General features: G+C 44.6%; 1 protein-coding gene across 1 annotated transcript in view; it reads right to left on the bottom strand.

The window, feature by feature from the left end:
• Cntn5 (contactin 5) overlaps positions 1-15,321 on the bottom strand; it is a 376,198-nt gene extending 360,877 nt beyond the window's left edge. The window contains exon 1 of the mRNA XM_013009536.1: positions 15,186-15,321. The gene's annotated coding sequence lies outside the window, so the exon portion shown is untranslated. The remainder of the gene's footprint in view (positions 1-15,185) is intronic.
• Between the last annotated feature and the right edge of the window lie 3,655 nt (positions 15,322-18,976).

Here is an 18,976-nt window from a genome sequence, read left to right on the forward strand (position 1 = left end):
GGGGAGGGCAGTGGGGTGGGGAGGGCAGCGGGGTGGAAGGGCAGCGGGGTGAGGAGGGGAGCTGACCCAGGATGAAGCTGACCAAGGTGGAAGCTGAGCACGGACAGCAGCAAATGGACCCCTGGCCCGGCCTGCTCCCTGCCCCGTGGCTCCTGCCATCAAACCCTGAGGGCGCACCCCACAACTGGGCGACCCCACCTTGTTGGTCATTTTGAACTTTTAGAGGCTCAGCGCCCTAATGTTTTACTACTGGATTCGAGCCTATCAAAGCTGATTATGAGCCATGTTTGTGCCATAGTGCACAATGTCCAGACAGCTGTGATCTCACAGCCGCAGCTCTGGTGTTTGTCTCTAAGCAACACCCAGATACAATCTCTCCTTTTCTATTGCCACACAAGATACGTACAGGACAAGAAAGGCACACAAAAAATCACTGCTCCGGTGAGAGAGATACTTTGGCGCACATACAAACCTCTCCTCTGAGAGGAGAGGCCTCTGTCACTCACTTCCGATTACTGCCTGGTTTCTGTCAATGCTGGGCCTGTGAGCAGCCATCGCTGAGCTCAGTCTGGCCTGACTCCACGTTGACTGATGGGTGGTCTCTGACCAGAACCATTCATCTTCCTTAAAGTTGAACAAAGGACATTCTGTCTTTTCACGTGTGTCTTTGCTGTTTCATCTTTGGTGTCAATGGAGATTTCCAAAACACCTCAGGCATTAAAGCATAAAGCTGACCAGCAAGCCTGCTGCAAGACTCCCCTCAGACGAGCTGCACACGTATTGAACACTTACACAAAGCTTTTCCAGGCCGGAGAGCGGTGGGCAGAGAGCTACTCACATGTTCCCAAGCCAAAAGAAGGCCGCTGCCCCGGGGCAGGGGTTCTGGGATGCCGTTCTTGTCTGGGCTCTAGACTGGGAAGGAAGGGAGCAGTCACGCGGGTCCCGGGGCAAAGACCAGCATCCAACCCAGGACAGGCTCCTTGTGCGTCTGTACGAGCCCTCCCTGCAGAATTCTGAGTATTTCGAAGGCTTATTTTGTTGACTCTCTTGGTTTTCAAGCATGTTACCCATGCTAGCTTACTTCATCCTCACCGGCCTCCACGTTCACTTGAATTTTCTTTTTATTTGCATGAAGGAGTGTAAGGCTCACGGCACGCCGTCTCCAGAGGGCTGGGGATTTCACCAGGAAGTGCTGACCACTGCTTGTCCAGAGGGAGCCTGCAGAGTGGGCGGCCGAGCTCACCCCGCCCTTCCCTTCTCTCCTCCTCTGGGTCTCAAGGTGGCCGCCGTTATTTGAAAACCTCTATACACCTGTGTAAGTGCTGGTTTGTGCATATGCATGTGTTTCTTTTAAGCTTGCAAAGGAGTTTTGTGTTTTTAATGTTAATTTCAGTAAAAAAGGGCAATTTTCTCTAATCAGGCATCACCCAACTCTTGAGTGAATCTTAGTCCCGCAGGTGAATATAGAAGGCTGTGTGTAGTACGCAAGGAATGCTGGGGGAGAAGAATGGTTAGGAAGTAACTATGCCTGAGAAACAATGGGGTACAGGAAATGGAAAGGCTGGAGGAGCAGAGTGTGGCTGCAAGTTCAAGTGCCATTTCCATTCTCAACAAGCTACATATCCTTGGTCAAGTTCCCTGATCTGTAAGGAAATCATCAGATGTGGCAACCAAGTTATTGAACTGTATCAAATTACATTAAACAAAATTAAAAGATGGGCACAGAGGAGTAGAGATGTATGGCTTTGTGAAGACACTAGCATGTGTAAGGCCCTGGGTTCAATTTCCAGCTCCAGATGCACAAAATCTTGGCACAAAACAGATGCCAGTGTTTGTCTGGCCCTTTGTGTACCTGACTATGTTGGACCTGGGCTTTATGTTTTATGTTGCTGATTTAAATAAGGATCCTTCCATTTTCCTAAATGTTAAGATAGTCCTTAAAAATAGAAGTTTAATTTAATACCAACTAAAGCATCTAATTGTTTCTTGAGTCAAATCATGCCAAATGAGAAAACTCATTACTCTAATAAAAATTCCATTAATGTGACCAACAAAATATAACTGTATTTTCTTCTTGTGTTCTCATAAACATTTATCAACAGTGATTCAATTGTTATGTACTAAAAAGCAGTGATATATTTGTTAAATCTTAATTATCCTGGGATTATCATTACAGACAAACATATCCAAGAGGCGTAGGCAGACTCCTTCCCCAGAGAGGCGTCTGGAAAATGATGGCACTGTCTGGCACGTTATTGATGATCAAAATGTTTGTTGATGTTGGGACTGAGGAAAGGCTCTCAGCATCCTGCCACTGAGCCTGTTAAAAACAGAGATCTGGGTAATGGTATTGACTAAACAACCTTGAACACGCAACACGCGCAAGCCTTGCTCTACTTCAATTTTCTCACTTGTAGAGTAGAGATTATAGTTCTTTTCTTGTCTGCTTAAATGTTGTTCATCACATAACGTAAGCTCAATAAAACGGGTTGTTTTAATTAGTTGGACACATGCTCATGGTGGCACTTTGAGTCCAGAAAGATATTAGACTCCACAAGCCACACTAAGGTGTCTTTAGCGTCAGCCATTACATGTCATGTAAGTCCCTACTGGAGTTGCATGGCAGATGACAGATGTATTTAAATATGGTGGAGACAAGTGAAGGCCTCTATCAAGGGTCAGTATCTCAAGTGTGACGGAGAGACCACATCTGTAGTCCTGTAGACCTGAGTAAGGATACTAGGTCCTCACAGAAAGCTTCTTTTCGCAGTTTTGTCCAAGTCTATTAGAGCATGGGTGTGCAAACCCCCTATACTTCCCAAACAGAGGCCCCCGCTCCCGCCAGGCGCCTGCAGTCACGCTAGAGGTGCGTGGGGCACGCTTCACGGTTCAGGCCACTTCTGCCACCTGCGCTGCACAGGTGCTGCGCCTGGCCGGGCTGACAAGTCCTTCGCTCTGTCCCTGGGTGGCAGAGATGTCTGGGAGGAGTCCTGTGTCCCGGCCTTCCTCTCCATGCTGCCCGGCATTCAGGACTCAACATGCTTCATCCAGGGCTCGGCACCACCAACGTGTTGTATACTGGAGACAAAGCCCCCGTGCTGAGCACACGCGCAGCTGCAGTGCACCGTCGGGCGTGTGCGTGTACAGGAGGACACGGATGGCACAGCTCAGTGACAAGGGCTCATGGGAGGAGCAGAGGTGCAGTGGGTGAGTGAGTTTCACCACAGAAATAAAAGTGAAGGTGCTTTTCATCCCAAAGATTAATCAAGGATTTATAGAATCAAGGAAGGCAGGTACCAGGGCCTCAGCTGCACCGCTGGCCTAGAGTGTGGGCACACCGGAGGTGGGCGAGTGTACGCTGGATGCACGCACCCTCTTCGCTCCCAGGGGGAGGGCACCGGGGCTCCGTACTCACACGCAGGCCCTCCTGTGCCTCGGTGTGCGAGAGGCTGGGGCAGCACAGAGTCAAGGAGCCATGCCCAGGCCGCATCGCTGTCAGCACTTCACAGGCAGGGTAGGAGGGTCTGGCAGGGGACAGGCCTGAGCGGGACGAGCAGACCCCAGACAGCGCTCCCCTCCCTCCCCCATCACCACAAGGCCCTGCCAAGCTCCTGGAACTTGCTACGCACCTGTTCACGCACCAAGGGTGGAAGGCAGTGACTGTAAGCTTTAGTGGGTTGAATTTCCTTCCTTCCTTTCTTCATTCTGACTTTAGGAAGAGAGGCTCTCAGGCAGCATGAGATCAGTTAGAGAAAATAAAGGAAATTAAGATTTTGGCACATATGATTTGGATAATTATGAGAAAGATGTGCCTAGAAGATAAAGCGTAGAAGCCACTTGCGCTGCATGGATACTCACACCGTCGTCGGCACAGGAGCAGCCAATTTAAACCATGAGGCCTTCAGGCCTCTGCACCCCACTTGAGCATGCAGGCTCTGCGCCAGACCCCTGCTCATACCCCACCCTGTCACCTCAAGGCTGACACAGACAGCTCCGAACTTTCCAGCTTCATTTGATGCTAGGGGTTTAAGTCTCAATCTGTGCGATAAATGGCGTGCGTCTCTCTCTACTAGTGCCACGTGTCCTGCCGATGTCATCTGCCCCGGATTTTAATCTCCCAGGCTGGAGCAGAATCTATCTGGCAGGAGCATAAAAGGAAACATAATAACCCTTCTAATCTAGTTCTGGCCTATGTACATATTTAACTCTTTATTTTGAAGCTCAACTAATACTCAACTAGAGATCAGAGAGTGCTTGGAAGAGGTCTCTTCTGTTTGGCAGAAGAACAAAAAAGATGATCACAATTTTCTGGCATTTTTGCTCAGATGATAACCTCAGTGACATTGAGCTCTGTATTTTCATTACTGATTTATGAACCACTTCCTACAAGAACCAGGTAGACTGCCTTCAATTACAGGAGCCAAGGAGAGATGTATAGGCAAATCCATGATGCCTGTGTTGGTGTGTTTATTGGTTTATCACATGCCTGTCCAACTACCTGTCCCTCAGTCCTGTGCACTATTTTAAATGCTACCCCACCCTGGTCTTAGAAGACCCTGTCCCAACTCCTCCTGATACTTTTATCCTTCTCTAAATCCTGCCTCACAGGGAACGGCTTCCCCTTCCCAGTCACCTCCCGAGGGCCTCACCAGGGCCTCTCTCATCCTGAGGGCCGGTTCCCCCACAGTCCATGACCCTGCACCCTGCGGGGCATCTGTCCTAAGCACAGGTTAGAAGAACACAGAAACAAGTCCACATGCCACCCTCACTGTGTGCGCCTGGGCCCTGGGGACGCAAGGACTGGGTCATCTGACACCTGCACAGCAGGAGGCCCGAGGGGAGGCAGGGGAGCACTCTGTGCCGTGCTGGGCCTAAGGGGAGTTCCCTTGTGATTGGTGGTGAGAGGTCAGGGAATCCCACTCCCTGCTGAGAAGTTTTCCTGGCTGAAGGGAAGATAACCTGCACAGCACCACTGTGGGGTGTTCTTCAAAAGTGAAGACTTTACACAAGCTTTAGCCTTCCCTTAACAGCCACAGGCATGGGACTGGGCCTCCCTCCCCACGTCTGCCATGCTGGCGCCCCGTGTGCGGCACCACACTGATACATATCCTGTGCACAGCCACTGCTTACAATTCTTAGTACACAGCAACTCTACACAAATTATTGTTATTCTGTATTGCTTTGGAAATAATTGTAAGAAAAAGAAGTTTAACTATTTTTTCCATGTTACTGGCTGGGCCTTGTGTGTGGCAGGCGAACTCTAGGTCATGAAACTACACCCTTGTTCTTCTCCAAATACTTTTGGTCCTCCAAAGGTGTTAAATCCATGGTGGATTCCATGAACTCGCAGAGCCACCAGGCGTTAACAGCTCCCTGTGGGGTCTTGTCCAAACGCCATCTGCTCATCTTGGCAGGAGGCCTCTCTATCCCCACACACTGGTGTCTCCGGAGTAATTCTACATTCGTTCACTTTTTGTCCTGGTGGAACTCATTCACTGGAGTGCAGCCTTTGCCATGGCAGGAACTTCTCTTCTGCCTGCTTTGTTCATTTGCCTCCCTGAACCTGTTGGTGAGCCTGAGGCACAGGGTAGCCAGCACTTTTGTTTTTCTTTTTTGCAGAGCATGAATGAATGAAAACATGGAAACCACTCAGGGCCAACTGGGTCCCGTCACAGGGAAACACCGTGTAGCAGACTCCACTGGGGTGGGCTGGAGCCAAAATTGTTGGTAACTTAGGCCATGGATTCTACCTCAGCAAATTTCCTTTTTGCAATTATGAGGTTTGAATTCAGGTCCTTGCATTTGCTATGGAGGTGCTCGCTCTACCACTGTAGCCATGCCTCCCACCCTCCACAGAAATCTTCCTCCAGCAAGATCAGAGGTACTGTAACCACAGTTGTAGAAGAGTTAACACTGTTTCAAGCCTTGAGGTTTGAACACATTTGGTATAACAAACAACTGAGATATTACACTTGAAGTAGCATAGATTCTAGAACACAGAAATGACCCTTTGTTGGTGTCTTCGTTGAAACTGCTCCAACAAAATACCATAGACTAGGTGTTTAAACAAGAAGCACTCACTTCTTATGACTACAAAGGCTGAGAAGCCCCAGATCAAGGGGCTAGCAGAGTTCAGATGAAGAGGATGGCCTTTCTTCACAGTGTTCAGATGGTGGCCTCTGGCTCTATCTTCACGTAGGGCCAGGCTTCACTTTTTTTTTTTTTTTTAAGAAAGGAATAACTCCATAGGGAGAGTCCTTATCATAATTAAGCTAATTTCTCTAAGCCACACCCTCAACTATCATCACAGTGGGACCAAGCTTTAAGGATGACACACACCCACTCCACAGCAGCTTTCGACAAAAAGTACAACTACTCCACAAAAGTGGAACAAATTGACAAACGTACAATAATTCCACACTCGGTTCTTAAAGGGCCAGACAAAAACCAACTACTGGAAATGACAGCAAACATTTATATTAACTGTTTTGTTGGTGGTGGTGCCTGGTTCTGGCTCTGCACTCTATGTCGGATGGTTTCCGCCCTCTTCCCTGTCACCATGCACCTGAGGCCCCCTGGGCTCCACCCCGCCCTGCAGGGCCGCTCTGAGGGGAGCTGGTGGGGGGCCAGCTGGCTTCTCCCCATGCTGTGAAGGGACCTGAATGCAGGGAGCATCAGCCCCTGGGTCCCCGAGCCACACAGACCAAGACTCAGGGCACAGAGCACGTGGTGAGGAAGAGGCAGCTGTTTGCAATATCATGTAGCATATTGGAAAATAAATTCGTTCCAGTTTTTATATTACATCTTCAAAATTAATTAAACCTCATGTTTGATCATCGATTAAGCAGAGCCTGTGTGACAGGCTAATAATCGACATTTAACATAGAGTCAATAGTTAACGGCAGAATTCACAAGTATGATAGGCTATCAAGTAAAATAGCCAACTATAACTAAACGTACATCCTGTGCTATCATAGAATTTAAAGTGTGCTACTGTGGGTGTGGTGTGGCTACGTGGCTTGCTGTCAGTCCCCATCACCTGGTCCTTCAATATTTAGCACATGTTCTCATGTATGTAACTAATCTATCATATCTGCTTTGGTTTGTTTTGAAAGTGTTGATTTCAATGCTTAGGGTTTGTAATCAGTTCCTGCTTGGGAATAATGCATTTTTAATACTTCTATTTCAAAGGGGATGTAGAAATCCTGCATTACAGGTAATCTGTAATTAAATGATAATTTATATTTATAGAAACAAATATGGGCAATTTACATGAGATCAGAGCGAGACTGTAAGTCTGTTCTAAACGTCATTCTTACGACAGTTTATGAGAGAGGACAGAACTTCAAGCTCTTTGACCTCAGGTCCAGTCTTGTATTTGCTCTGTTCTGCTGTTCTGCACCAGCTGATCTGGCGTGAGGAGCGGAGCCCAGGCTGCCCCCGCCACGGGGAGCCGGCGCGGAACTGGGCGTCCGACATCGACGTGAGGTGTGCTGACAGGGCAGGGGCAGTGGTGGTCCAGGGGCAGCATGTGTCACCAGCCCCAATGCAACATGACTCACAATGGCCGGGATCCCAACAGCACAGTCCCAGCAAGGCCACTCACCACGACGCTGTGACCGGGAACTGCTACCGGAGCTACACAACCCCACATTCTAATGACTAGTCACCCTGGGCTGATGCTCTGTCTACACCCACAATTTGTGAACGCACCCGAAGCAGTCAAACAGCTGCTCTCCATGAGTCCTGGCTCTCTCTTGGCGAGGTCCTGGCACCCGTGGCCCCTTCCAAACCAATCTCTAGGGTTCTGCATTGTTCCACTGTCACACATTACACCCTCCTGGGGGAAAACACTGTGAGCCACAAGCAATTGGTGTGAAAAGAACTGAGAGCCCAAACTTTCTCTTCTTCAAACATGCTTACTGAGGTGTCTGGCACCCAAGGGCTGGTCTTCAAAGCTGGCTCCCTGTTCTTGTGCACCCACTATGTCTGCACTGCATGCTGCTTTCTTATGAATTTATAATCATGATGATGGGTGTGTGCTGCCATGTTCAACCACTCACTGGTACAGAGGCTCCTGGCTTTTCTTAGCTGTGTGGGCTAGTCTTGAACTTGGATCCTCAGTTGCTACCTCTCAATTGTCCATTTGAAGTTGCTATTCTGGTAGACCAAATTGTGGCCATCTTTTAGAAAATGACTGGTTGTTAATACTTTCTTTTTCACTTTAAGAATGAAGGCTTATAGTCTAAGAGGAAGCAGAAATATAGAAATAGGCTTATAGTCTAAGAGGAGTCAGGAAGGGGGGCAGAGGGGGAAGGAAGAAGAAGGAAAGTAGTCATGATACTCAACATGTGTGTGACAACTGAAGGGATGGGGGATTGAGGGAAGGTGGCCCTGGTTAAGAAGCATTATACTCATTCACTGACATGCTGAACTAAAACCCTTTTGTATAACTACTTAAAAACAGTAAAAAAAAAAAGATGAAGAAGTATAAGGTTAAGAGTGCAGTCTATGTGGAAGTTTTTCTGTAGCTTTCATTAAATTATCTAGATTTTAATCACATAATGGATAGGTAGCTAGATACAAGTTTTTAAATGCTCAGTCAAAAAACAGATACAGGACACAGAATATGAGCTGCTCAAATCAGCTCAAATCCATGTGCAGGGCATTTTACCAGAATATTTTAAATGGCTTCAATCTCAAAATCAAAGATTTTTCTCACTGGAGTAACCTTGGAGAGTGTAAGGTAATTCACACTGCACGGCACTCACTAAGTGTAATGAAACTCATCACAGATGGTTTTCTCCTGCCGCACTGGCAGCCTGGGTTCAGAGGCTGCTCTTCCGCATGGAGGCTGTCCTGAGCCACACCTGTCTGGCAGCTGAGAACACCCATACTGTCTCTGTCTGCCCCTCCGTCTCTCCAGAGCACACAGCCTCACGCTGCCCTCACCTCTCAGGGGCAAAGACTCACCAGCACGGGCAGGTCGCTTACCTCCTTCCAGATGGAGCCTGGCAGGCACAGAGCCTGGTGACGCTGGCAGCCTCCCCTCCACCCGCACACTCCCGGGCCACGAGCACTTCGCTGGTGCTGAATTCTAGCCATCTAATACTCTTCATCTTCCTGTTGTAAAGTTCTGTCTTTTGTTCTCTTTCTGTTTGCTTTATGCATCTCTGGACTTTTTCCTTCCTCCACGACCCTCAGTGGAGGAAGACAGCGCAAGGAGCACTACTGTTACTGTGCTGGTCGGGCTCCAGCTTACTTTCTTCAAATACTTATTAGAGTCATCAAAATAATATAGTATTTTAACTCAATTTTCAAGCTGAACTCTCTCTGTATTCTTCTGTTTAAAAAAATCCTGCCTGCTTTTTAAAGAATAACATGATGACACAACTTCAATATTCAGAAGTGATTATCCTAACTTTTCAGATTACAGGTAGCAAACACCTTAGTCTGCAGTTTATCACAGAGACAGGCACCATGCCTCCCTCTGCCCAGCCTCCTCCCTCACAGCGGCCTCTGAATACGATGATAAGAAATGCTTTACAGCATACTCAAAGTCAAATTTAATTCCTAGGTAGTAATTTTTTAATAATTTTAAATTCTATAAAATTTGATTTATTACTGCAAGTAGAACATACTCTTCTGATATCTAAGACAAATTTTCAAAACCTTATCTGATACTAAGAAACATAAACTACAGATTATTTGATAACTAATAATCACTGTTTACTTCTAGGTCTTTAAGGTAGCTTATAATTTTAAAAAGCATGACAAAACATTCTTGCATTAAATTTAGATGACTTTGTTTTGTAATTAAAATGTATTACTCAACTCTAGATAATGGTACGGATTACCATGTGCTGGTGATCACACTAGCAGTTCCTTCATTCTTTTTATTCCTAGTCATTTTCCTCATAGTTTTCATTCAATTTTAAAAATTCCATATGGAAAAAAACTACTCCAAGGCCTACTTACTGTATAATTTTACTTCTCTTTGAATTTTGTTTTCTTAAAAACTTAACAGGCTGGGCACTGGTGGCTCATGCCTATAATCCTAGCTACTCAGGAGGCTGAGATCAAAGCCAGTTCAAAGCCAGCCAGGGCGAAAAAATCTGTGAGATTCTTCATGCCAATTAGCCACCAGAAAACTGGAAGTGCAGCTATGGCTCAAAGTGGCAGTACACTAGCCTTGAGCAAAAGAGCTCAGGGATAGCATCCAAGGCCCTGAGTTCAAACCTCACAACCAAAAAGAACAAAACAAAAGAATTCACCTCAACAGTATCAACAGAAGTCAAGGTTGGTGGCTTATGCTACTTGGTGGCTTTGCTACTTGAGGCAGATCCAAAGCCAGACTGGATAAAAAATTCTTCAGTATTCTGTCTCCAATTAACCTCCCTGGCATCCCCTCCGCCGCAAAAAAAAAAGAGTTGAGCTGGAAGTGTGGCACAAGAGATAGAGCACCAAACTTGGGCAAGAAAACCAAGTAAGCAGGAGGTACCAACTTTAAGCAATGATAGAATACAAGAAAAAAGAGTCATGATTTTGAGGAAAAAAAAAGTGAGGCTAAATCTAAACTCGCATGATTCTTTTTAAAAGCACATGCAAATATACTTTCGTCTCATTAGTCCTATCTATTGCTCTCTTTGCCACATCTGCTACCTAAGCTTGGCTTTTCCCTTTCCTTTATTGTTACATGTTGTATAGAATGCTTTCCTTCTCAAAGAGCAGAAGACAAGACCTACAGTTCACAGAAAAGCCCCCTGTGGAATCCTGCACTTCAGGCTGTGAAAGTGGAGGTGGTGAAGGAAGGCTCCATCCACCCGGCCGAAGCCGCCTGACGGTGCGTGGCCGTGGCTCTACCCGGAGGCTGCCTCTAAGTGTCAGGGAGGGAGGCTCAGCGGCCCTGGGCCTCTGGTTTGAAGCGATGAGACATGGAACTATAATCTAATTATCTGGACTCACAGGTATTTTGTCTGAACAAAAGTTCTAGAAAGTGTATTCAGAAAAATTTTGTTTTGTTTTGTAATGCATATTCATATCTATCTTTAATCAATATACACTGCTCTGTGATCACTGTATTTAAATAAAAATATTGAGTTATATTATCCCAGTTGGGTCTGGTTATTCAATAGAATACAAATCTTTTCATGGAAAACAAACCTGTCTCTTTTCTAGTTACAAGATGCTATTACATTTTCACTTCACTTGTTGTGAGATTTTTATCTAATTTACAAAAGGTATAACACTAATATGATAAAGACTTAACCAACATTATGTAAGAGCTTATCTATTTTAATCACCCACAGCAAAGCACAGTGATGCATTAGTTTTAACTAGAAAGGTCAAACAAGGACAATCTAGAGAAGCAGCTCAGGCAGAAGCAAAGGTCCCTGGATAGCACCCACTGCACCGCTGTCTGTCTGAAATGCCCCCACTCCACCAGGTGACTACCAGGATGACCTTGGGATTCCCAACTATTTGCTGGTGGCAATGCCGCCCTCCCAGCTCTGGGGCGGGGAGAGCCTAGAGCAACACAGGTGATGAGTGTTCGATGGGCAACATGGCTTGGGCAGAACAGCGGGTGACTCTTACATCATGCTGGGCACGGCCCCACGAGCAGGCTTCCCAGCTCAGTTTACACTTAAAGATTCCTTTGTTCCTGGGAGTTCTTTCCACAAGAGAAATACTCCGCGGGGAAGCTTCTCCCGAGGCATGGGCCCCTCACATTAGCTGAGACATCTGAATTTCCACCATGCTAGCATGGTCTCCTCCTTGTATAGCACAGCCATTAGGGTGTATCACCACAATAAAATTCAATTTTTTCTTATTTTCCCTTACTTTGATCAAATCCAAGCATACTTCACATCCTTATGAACTACAATTTGAGAGATAGCCATTAATTTCAATAGATGTCCTATGAATAAATAAGCTAATACAGAGAATAATCCAACAGAGAGCCACTGACCCACCCCATCAATCACCCCACTGTCAGAGAGAGATAAACCCTGCTTAGCAAATTATAGCATACCAATCAATAAATTACTTACATATCATATTTTAATATTTTATGTACTTCAAATGACAAGATTTTCTATAAATATTTCAAAACATTGCTTATAAGACGGTATAACCCCTATTTTCACTGTATTTGATGTAGGTATAATTTAGGGAGGGGAAGGGAAAAATGAACTGCTTAAATAGAGATACAGGTGGACCCATTGCAACAATGAGATATACAAGACGTTAAGTAGAAATACAAACTTTACAACTTTGGTGAGGGGGTGGGAAGGGGATGGGAAGGGGAAACAAAGGAGGCGGCAACAGTGCTTGATAAAAAATGTACTCATTACCTTGCTCATGTAATTGTAACCCCTCTGTACAGTATTTTCACAACAAAAAAATCACGAAATAATAATAAAAAAGAACTACAAACGAAGTTAAATTTTTTTTTAACAAATCACAAAGTAGGGATATGTATGTGACTGATGACTTCATTACTGAGTAAGAGCTGTATAAGGAAGTGCCTGTCCCTCTTCTAGACACTTCTCCGCCGTCTGTCAAAGACTACGGTGGGCACTTTCGCAGTCACTCACCTGCCTGTTATTTTAAGTGGCCAGTGTTGAACTCCACACTGTGAGTGTGCTAACAAGCAGCAATGCACACAGCACACAGCAACTCCTACATAGGACAAGTTTCTTTTCAAAATCCTCTGTAACTCTAAGTCTGAAGTCTAGAGCACACTCCATGTTATCATTACCAGATGCGTTACCCTTGGGCTGCAGGGCTGACAAGGATGCAGGCTTACTGCATTAGGCGAGGGGAAGGCTGCCATTTGCGAAAATCTATAAACTAGAGCCACACAGCCTGTTCTCTAATGGAAGGAGGCTCTTCCTCTTGGAGGGGAGCCAGGGTCTACTGGAGACGCTGTGCAAGTTAGTGAGGGAAGCATTTCATTCCCAGAGGCTGAGCTCAGGACCCCTTTTAATATCTGCCGCCTCTTATTGTGGTAGGGATTTGGATGTGTCAAGATGAAACTGTCAATGTCTACCCTGAATGTTTTCAGTGGTTACAGTGACAGATTATGTACAAGGTCGTGAATGAAGCGGGGCTTGATCTAAAGTGACGCTATGAATCCGCCCTCATCAGACTCATCAATTCTAATTCACTCACGTCTTTTTTGAACATTCAGTCGGCTTCATCTGTCGCAACTGCCTGCTGCTCTACCAATATGCTTTTCCATTATTTGGACAGAAGGGTAACGAGAGTGACATCCAGGAGTCACCTGCTCAGCCAAGGCAGCGTCCAGCGTCTCCTGCGCAGCTAGGAGGCCTGTGTCCTCCCCTTAAAACTGAATTTATCAACATTTGAACAAAGGCCTCTTCTCAAAGCTAATGAGATGTCTGCTGAACTCCATGAATTTAACAGAATCCAGATGGTAACTGATAGAATGTTCCAGTTTAGAGTTGGTCAAGACATTGAGTCCTTTTCATTTCTGTCTGCTAATAGTACATACCATCACTCACTGGAGGTGAGCACTAGAGAGGATGGACACCTGAGGCCCGCTCTGCCTACAACAGCTGTTCCGGGACTGTTGCTTTTTATCACAAGCATAACCTGCGTCCATCATTGCAAAGATCATGACAGTGCCTAGGTTCAGTGTGTCTACAATACTCACAGATATCTCATAAGTAGAAATATGATATGAATTTGACTTATTACCAGGCTCTCTTCATTAAGAGTTAGGAACAGAATGCTTTATATTCAGGAAATACCTTTGAAAAAATGTTCATATATGTAGACCAAATACAGACTGTAGGGATTTCACCCAAACTGACAATGTGACAAGTAATACAATGAACGAAAAGTAGGAGAATTTAAAAATTTCTACAAGGGCTTGACAGCTCTCCAATGTGCTAGCAGAATGTGCTAGTACATGTGAAAATCCTACACTTATTCTCTGTTCCAGAACTGCTCTCACACTCGGCTTTATTCATGTCACTCCTTTTCACTTTTGAAACATAAAGAAAGTGAAAATATAGGATGGACTAGGGAAAACTCTCTGTAATATCTTGAATAAATTAACCTAAATGAAGCTGGAAAATTATAGTATAGGTATATGACAGGTTTGAAGTTAGGTACGACATTGTAAAATAATTAGAAATAATTAGAAAACATAAGCCAGGTGCCAGTGGCTCAAACCTCTATTCGTAGATACTCAGGAAGCTGAGATCTGAGGATTGTGGTTCAAAGCCAGCCCAGGAAGGAAAGTCTGTGAGACTCCTATCTCCAATAAACCACTCAGAAAACTAGGAGTGGCACAGTGGTTCAAAACGCGAGCCTTGAGCTGAAGAGCTGAGGGATAGCATCAGGCCCAGAGTTCAAGCCCCATGACCGACAAAAAACAAAAAAAAAGAAAGAAAACAAGTACTAATTATTCTATACACAGAATGAATTAACTATAGTTGATTATCTAAAAAAAATCTACCATACTATTGTAGTTTAGTAAAACACAGTGGCTCTTCCTTGAGGTAGCTTATTAGTGCCCAAGTAGACATGAATATTAAAGATGTATCTAATCATGTGGTCTAAAGATTGTGGAGCATCCATGTAACTGCATGACCACAGTATAACTGCATAACTCTATAACTGCTCAATGCTGCTAAGTGTGATAGTTACTGAAGTTGTGAGAATGTGGAACTGTTGGGCAGCAGTGTAAAGCCTCTGTGGTCAGGAGGGGCCCTCCCTCACTCTGCCCCTGACCTCCTCTTCGGTGAGTACATCACTGTCACCCAGCAGAGGCTCAGCCGAAGCACGAAACCCAGCGGTAGAACGCCGAGGAGGAGGGTACACATCAGAAGGCAACATCAGATTTTATTCTCATTGCATTCAGTCAGCTTATACCACTCTGTGAGCTTGTTCACATCAACACCAAACTTAAATAAAAACAGTTTATTTCACCATTTTCACTGTACTATTTCTAGAATACTTCTAGCATTTATGCTTAATGACACAATCAAAGTGTTTTCAATCCAAAGACAACATTTACCTAATTTGAATGCATAATATCTTAAACTTCTTCACACTGCAGCAGCTCCAGACATCACACGAAACATCTCATGCCTTTAGTTTTCCTCAACATTGAGTTCAATGTCAAAGACAATCTAACAACAAAAGAACAATACTTGCTTTCTGAATCAGGGTATCAGGGTCCGAACGATGCTCTTGGAAAGGGAACAGTCTCTGTAAAGTAATCCTTTTGCAATGGTCATGCAAAATGGCTGGTGAATCCTGAGTGGGTTAGATGGCCATCCTCTAGGAACACCTGTCAAGACAGTTTTTAATACAAGTGAAATTAGCAGGAGAGTATTTGAAATTTTTCTTGTCAGTACTTTTTAGAATGTTCTATTTAATTATCCATACAATTAATGTACATTTTTGCTAATATAAGCCAATAATTAAACATCATTTTAGTATACAAATTCATTATTTTAGATAACACTGAAAGTTAGTAATTTTTTAGGCTTTATATTAAAGCTGTTGGCAATTTTGGAGATTTATTTATGAGTGGAAGGATTTTATTTTTTTATTTTTTTTTAATTTTATTTTATTTTATTTGTGAACATACTGTACAGAGGGGTTACAATTGCATGGGCAGGATAATACGTACATTTCTTACCAAGCATTGCAGCCTCCTCCTTTGTTTACCCTTCCCATCCCTTCCCAGCCTCCCCCCTCCCCCCATCCCAATCCTTCTCCTTCCCCCCTCCCTCCCACCCCCTTCCCCCCCACCCCCCTCCCCCCGCACCGACGTTGTAAAGCTCGTTTGGACATGACAACTTGTACTTCTATTGTTGCATCAGATCCACCTGTATCCTTAAACAACTGGTTTTTCCCCATCTCCTCCACAAGTTATACTGACATCAAATATAGTGAAAGCAGGGGTTATACTGTGGGGGAGGGACATACAAAGCAACAAAGAGATAATCTTATAAATGCGTTAGAAACACATGCATGAAAGAAAAAACATTAAAATACATATCTAAGGGTTCATTTTCCTGACATCACATTATCTGACCTTTTCCGCTTGACTCGTACATATACTAGATATTGCAAATAAGGAAAACCATGGGACCTATGTTTCTTTGGGCCTGGCTTACTTCACTTAATATAATTTTTTCCAAGTTTTTCCATTTCCTAACAAATGGGGCAATGTCATTCTTTCTGATGGAGGCATAGAATTCCATTGTGTATATATACCACATTTTCTTGATCCATTCATCTACTGAGGGGCATCTGGGTTGGTTCCATATCTTAGCTATGGTAAATAATGCTGCAATAAACATAGTTGTGGTGGTAGCTTTAGTGTGGTCTTGTTTGTAAGCATTTGGGTAAATGCCCAAAAGTGGGATTGCTGGGTCATAGAGGAGTTCTATGTGGAGTCTTTTGAGGAACCTCCATACTGCTTTCCAAAGTGGTTGGACAAGTTTACATTCCCACCAACAATGAAGTAAGGTTCCTTTCTGTCCACATCCCCTCCAGCATCTGTTGTTATTAGAGTTCTTGATTTTTGCCGTTCTATCTGGGGTGAGGTGATATCTCAATGTTGTTTTGATTTGCATTTCTTTTATGGCTAGGGATGTTGAACATTTCTTCATGTGTCTATTAGCCATCCTTCTTTCTTCTTCAGAGAAGCTTCTCTTTAAGTCTTTCGCCCACTTATTTATTGGGCAGTTGTTTCTTTGGGGATTTGTTGTTGGGGGGTTAAATTTTTGAAGTCCAAAGAAAATTTAAAAAAGAAAACCCTGGCCCGTGGAAGGCCAAGAAAAAACCTCCCCCAAACCGGGGGCTTTCTATTGATCTTGCTAGCTATGTCATTTGCCCTGCAGAAGCTCTGCAACTTTATGCAATCCCATTTGTCCAACCTTTCTTTGATTTGTTGTGTTTCCGGGTCTCTATTCAAAAAATTTCGGCCTGTGCCAAGGAGACCTAGGGTTTCTCCTATTCCATCCTGTAATGTTTTCAGAGTGTCTGCTTTGACTTCAAGGTCTTTGATCCATTGAGTGGAAGGATTTTAATCTCTCTCTGTCTCTCAAACCCTTGAATCCAGGGCCTTTGTTCTACCACTAAGAAATAGCCCTAATCCTTGTTTTTGTTTTAGTTATTGTGTTTTGTTTTTCAATTTATCTTACTGAAAAGAATTTCCCTGAAGTAAGTGATTCATTCCCAACAGACACAGAGGGGGAACACCCGGCGTCTGGGAGTGACCACCATGAAGAGACACGGTGAGGGGCTGTGGCCTGCAAGAACCCTTAGGAGCGGTCAGTCATGTTCACGCCCTCACCTTGAACGTCTGGCTTCCAGAACTGTGAGATGAAATGAATTTATGCCATTTAAGCCATCCAGTCTGTGGTATTCTGTCACAGCAGCCCAGAAAACACAATTGGAGACAACGATATTCACAGACCAGATGTGTTTACTTCTTGAGCTGGACGGTCCACAATTTACCAAGAAGGGGTACTATAGAAACTAGTACCAGTCAGTGCCCTTCACTGGAGCTCACCTAACAGACCTGGGAGAACCCCACCTTGCTGACCGCTGCTCACTGATTGGCACGCCCCACAGGCCTGGCAGGGCCACGCTGGCAAGCTGGGTTCCTTAGAAGGGGATGATACTGTTTCCTAACCACAAATTATACAACATTTCCACATTTATACATATATTATTTATCAGAGTTGACAAGACACTTAGAAGTACCTTAGGCCATTTCACCTTTGTAACATTAAAAAAAAAAAAACAAAAAAACTTTTGTTCTTAGAGACCTTCTAGCCAGGTACTGATGGTTTACGCCTGCAATCTCAGCTACTCAAGAGGCAAGATCTAGGAATAGCAGTTCAAAACCAACCTGAGTAAACAAAACAACTAATCTCCAAATAGGCAGCAAAAAGCTGGGAGTGGAGGTATGACTAAATTGGTAGAGCCTTCAGCACACAGAAGGTTCCAGAAGGTGCGAATGTTGGGGTCTAGGACAGTCTGAGCCACCCATTCCATACACAAGGAATACCAATCTGTCATTTCCAAATGACCTCCACTGATCTAGCACCAGGTAGGAGACTACTCAGATACTAAATGAAAGCAAATATTCTCATTTATCTTCTCAAGGTTGTTCAAAACCTGGACTCCAGAGCGTGACTGTATGCAGTTAACTGTCCATGATGACAGTCAGTTTTCCCTGGCATGGATGGGTGACCAGATCAACCCCTCCCCCTGGCACAGCTCTCCGGCCCTGCTGCCACCTGCCTGGTTCCAAACTGCTCCATTGTAGACTGACAGCCGCTCTGGGGAGCACACAGGAGAAGGAGTTGGTGAAAATGGCTCATTAGCAACGAAATGCAAGAAATCTGCAGAGCTCCCTGCGGACATTTCCGAGGGCAAGGCTCTCTCCTCACTTGAGAGTAAAGTGCAAAAACTGAAGAAAAAATTTGTTCTCAAAACTTCTGGAAATTCCTATGTGATTTAACAAATTAAACATTTTAAATAATTTTTATAGTTTCTTTTGCTAAGGTTTGCATTTGATTGAATCACAACGTAAATGCTGGAAAATATACTCTGATGTTTTGGCTTGCGGCACGTGAGCATGTGGAGCTGGCGCGAGGAGCAGCTTGGAATGAGGAGGTGAGACGAAGCCGAGCCACGCAACAGCTGCAAAATTAATCATGTTCCTTCTGGAGTCCTCTGGACCTCGCAATAAACAAGCGTGCGTGCACCCCCCCCACACACACACTTAACTGCCACCATGACTGAATGATACTCAATCAGATTTTTCTCTCTTCTATTTCCTGTTTCTTATTTACCTGACATGATTAATAAGCATGCTCAGCTCACTCCAATGTGTGTCTTACAATTACAGGATACTGTGTAAAGATCTTTTCACTGCATATGTAGAATGTCTGGATTATCAATAAAGACTTGGTTC

This window comes from Dipodomys ordii, unplaced genomic scaffold (genome assembly GCF_000151885.1).
Source record: "Dipodomys ordii isolate 6190 unplaced genomic scaffold, Dord_2.0 Scaffold10, whole genome shotgun sequence".
In the NCBI taxonomy this organism is placed as follows: Eukaryota; Metazoa; Chordata; class Mammalia; order Rodentia; family Heteromyidae; genus Dipodomys; species Dipodomys ordii.